Here is a 4,315-nt window from a genome sequence, read left to right as displayed (position 1 = left end):
TTCAGTAATCAAAGATCAATATGCAAAAAACAAAAATATGAAAAGGATTAAAATGTAAAACTTAAGCAAAAATGTAAGATTTATCAAGAATGTAAAAAGCTTAAAAAATCTGTCCCTTGAGTAGGCAAAACCTCTCCAATCGAGGACAATTCCTACCCGATCCTTCCCTCGGAAGCGATCTTCATCCCTGTAACAGATTACACAGTTGCAAATCATCCGTATCCTCACCAGCATCTTGGTGTACTTGAACATAAGTAACAGCTGAATAGTGGATTAGAGTGGATCCTATCATTCTCTGAATCATTGACTGTAGACATGGTATTAAGCAACATATAAAAAGGAAAGATATGGGTGTGGTAATGTGGCTCTTTTGTTTTATTTTGAAGTTGGTTTCATGTCTTGTTTTTCTGATTTGAAGTTGTTTGCTTCTCTTGTTGGATTTAGTTTGGGTTTGCTGTGCTGCATGTTTTCTTCTTATTTTGTTTTGGTTCTGAGGTGACGTTGCCACATGCACCCGGAGACCCCGTGTCGGCAGCACAGGTGTTCTCCATCAGCTGAGCAGCATACAGACGGTGGTGTTGGTAATAAAGGGCAGCTGCGCAGTTGAAGAGGGAGAAGAAAGCCGGACAGAGCAGGGGGAAAGGAGCTGTAGACGGAGAGAGGACCGTGCAGTGAGGACTGCGCAGGGTGTTGGAGAGAGAGAATGGCCCAGCGTGTTGGAGAAAGTGAGAGAGAATGGCCCGGCGTGTTGGAGAGAGAGAGAATGGCCCGGCGTGTTGGAGAGACAGAGAGAGAACGGCCCGGCGTGTTGGAGAGAGAGAGAGAGAAGGGCCCGGCGTGTTGGAGAGAAAGAGAGAGAAGGGCCCGGCGTGTTGGAGAGAGAGAGAGAGAACGGCCCGGCGTGTTGGAGAGAGAAAGAGAGAACGGCCTGGCGTGTTGGAGAGAGGACTGCATGCTCCATTCGCGTCAGCTAAGAGTACACCCCTTTTTACAGACTGTCCACTTACTCTGCTGTTCCTGACTACCCTGCATTTTTTAAAATCTTTTTACCTTTTAACTTATTTTATTTATCAAACTTTTTTAAGTGAACTCTTTTTAAAAAAAGAAAAATCGATGATTGAACTTTTAAATCTAATAAAATTTTTTAAGGCTCTGCTCACAATCGCCGCAGTCTCTTTTAGTTTGTTTTTGGATGACCACACCTCTCCGGGGTGCCACATGAGGAACAATCCTACAAATGGTAAAGCTATCTTCATCAACACCTGCCACCATGATCCCATGGTGAACCAACTTGTCCATGGTGCTGGACTTGCACCGGAGGTGTGAACAGTCTTGTTCAAACCTTCAGCAAGTTTTCCCATCTTCACCAGTTCCTCCAAGGAAGCGCCCACTAACCAGGACTCTAAGAGACTGGATTAGGTTGGTTTCTTCACCAGCGTTGAGATGAAAAGCTCTAAATTGCTTAACCCCTTTGTAGCTGGGCTTCACCACAGATCCCTAATTTGGCGTGGGGTCCCTGTGAGGGTAACTGGGCTTCTCACTGAAAAAAATCTTTAATGAGCTTACAATTACTCTGGTGGATGCAAGTGTCTCTCTCCTGGATCTTCACAGCGGTTGGAGTTGCTAGTTGCACAATGTAGGGTCCTTCCCACCTTGGAGCTGCCCAATTTTTTCCTCTTGATGATTTTAATCAGCACTCAGTCTCCAGGCTTCAGGCCTTCCTGTGGGGAAACAAAAGGAGCTCTGGGCAGATTACATGTTCTTCGCAACATGTGAGACGTGCTCTGCAAAAATTTTTAAAGTAGTTATTTAATCCTGCAGTTGGATTAAATATTTGTACTATACTCATTTTCCCTCCTGTGTAGACATGGTAAACCCATGGCTGAAAATAGTTGCTGCTTTAAATCAGATTCAGAATCAGAAATACTTTAATAATCCCAGAGGGAAATTACTTTTGTTACACGCTCCAGTTACAGTTTTATATTTATATATACACATCCAACTACACAATATAATAAAGATAAAAAATAAGAATATGGGGGAGCTACTGTTTCCACGGGTCCCCTTTAACCCTTTAGAGTAGGACACTACAAGTATGAGCCTATCACCATGAGGCTGTAACAACACAGAGGTCATATAACTTGCTTAACCGTCAACTGTTTGGATGAACGGTTTTTGATAATTTTGCAGAGCTAAGACAGTTGCTGAGAAAAGTTCTACTTTTAGCTTTGTGAATTGCTGTTCTGCTTCTGGGGTCCATTAAATTGCCTCTGATATAGCTATTGGTTTGTCATAAATAAAGCTTAAGAAAAGCTGAGTTTTTTTTTATAATGTGAAATCTAAGCTCTGCAGTAATTGCACAATTCTAAAAAGACATTTGTTCTTTAGTTACTGGCTTATGCTCTTTTGCTATTACAGTTTTTAACTCTTCATGTATCTTTTTACCGTCTTCTGAAATAACATGGCCCAAGCAACAGACTTGTTTCTGCACCCGCTAAAAGTTTTATAACTGGTTTTATACTTTCCTTTGCTTCACATTTTAGCAGATATTGTTTTATCCTTGGCCTGTATTGCAATTTAGGCACTATTTTAACTGGATCTACAGTTGTCAACAGTCCTACATCAATTTTTCCTGCAGACCACAAAGCATTTGGAATATCTTTGAAATCATTTTCATCAGATTGTGATAGCAAACAATTCTGAGTTATTTTAACACATGCTAAATCTTGAACCTGGGGTTTTACATTGAACAGAATTTTATATGGGTGTTTCCATAGTTGGAACAGATAGACATGGAGCAGAGACGATAAGCATGTTGCATAAAACATATAAGGATTTAGTTGCAACACCATATATATACAGCCTTCATTCCCTCCAGCGTGGGGAAAATTGCAATGCCTAATTTTCCATCAAGTCTCGCCCTAACATATTAATGGGGTGAGTTGGTGATATTACTACAGAAACATGGAACCTTGCAACCTTTTTCCTGTTTGAAGGTCTTCTATTTCTATTGCCCTTGACATCCATTCCTAGGATGTTTGACCATTTGCTGATTTTACAAATGTTGGCATTTTAGATGGTTTTAGCATTTACATTATCTTTAACACAAGTATTACAGGCTCCTGAATCACAGACAAGTCTAACTGCCTGTCCATTAATTGCTAGAACTATTCATGTTTTTTTTCTTTTAATGCATTTAATATTCCCCATGCTCCATACACATCCGCTATTTTAATGGCTCCTGATCCCTATTTGCTCTAGCACTTAGTCACACCTCAGATAAAGAACTGCCCTGTGGACTCTACTTTCTATTGTGCTTTTACTGGTCTGGGCTAAAAGCCCCCTCAGCCCCTAGGACCGCCCCTGCATCCTTGATGCCTTTTGACATTCCACATGCTTTTGTTAGTGCAACAATCTCTGCAGCTTGCACAGAACACGATGGTTTTAAGGCAGCACTGTAAAGGTTTTTTTGATCATCTTGTGAGGGACCAAACTTAAATAAGGACAAAAGGTGTTCAAAATTTGAAAAGGTTCTTCCATTTAATTGTGTGAAAAGGGTTAACAAAGGCTCAAAAGCAATACAAAATAACTTAAGTACAGAATCTGGGCCCAACTTCACTGAGGTCAACTGAGGATCCAACTCAAACAAAAAACTGACCTGCAAACAAAGAACTAAAGGCTGCTTAAAAAGGGATGGAGTAACCCAAGTCGACAAAATGAGGGAGGCACAACATAACAAAAGAACCAATAAATACAAAATTAACCAGTCTATGAAACAAATNTTTGAAGGTCTTCTATTCCTATTGCCCTTGACATCCATTCCTAGGATGTTTGACCATTTGCTGATTTTACAAAATAAGCATTTTAGATGGTTTTAGCATTTACATTATCTTTAATACAAGTATTACTGGCTGCTGAATCGCATATAAGTCTAACTGCCTGTCCATTAATTGCTAGAACTATTCATGTTTTTTCTTTCAATGCATTTAATATCCCCCATGCTCCATACACATCTACTATTTTAATGGCTCCTGATCCCTATTTGCTCAAGCACCTAGTCATACCTCATATGAAGAACTGCCCTGTGGACTCTTCCTTCCTAGTCTGCTTTTACTGGTCTGGGCTGAAAGCCCCCTCAGCCCCTAGGACTGCCCCTTCATCCTTGATGCCTTTTGACATTTTACATGCAATCTCTGCAGTTTGAACAGAATATGATGATTTTACTTCGCACTGTAAATGTTTTTTTTTTTTTTGATCATCTACAATTGCAAAACCAACTAATTTCTTTCCTGAAGCTGACCCATCCACATACAAA

Source organism: Cyprinodon variegatus, unplaced genomic scaffold, assembly GCF_000732505.1.
Source record: "Cyprinodon variegatus isolate N-32 unplaced genomic scaffold, C_variegatus-1.0 Scaffold2113, whole genome shotgun sequence".
Classification (NCBI taxonomy): domain Eukaryota; kingdom Metazoa; phylum Chordata; class Actinopteri; order Cyprinodontiformes; family Cyprinodontidae; genus Cyprinodon; species Cyprinodon variegatus.
Note: the sequence above shows the minus strand (reverse complement) of the source record.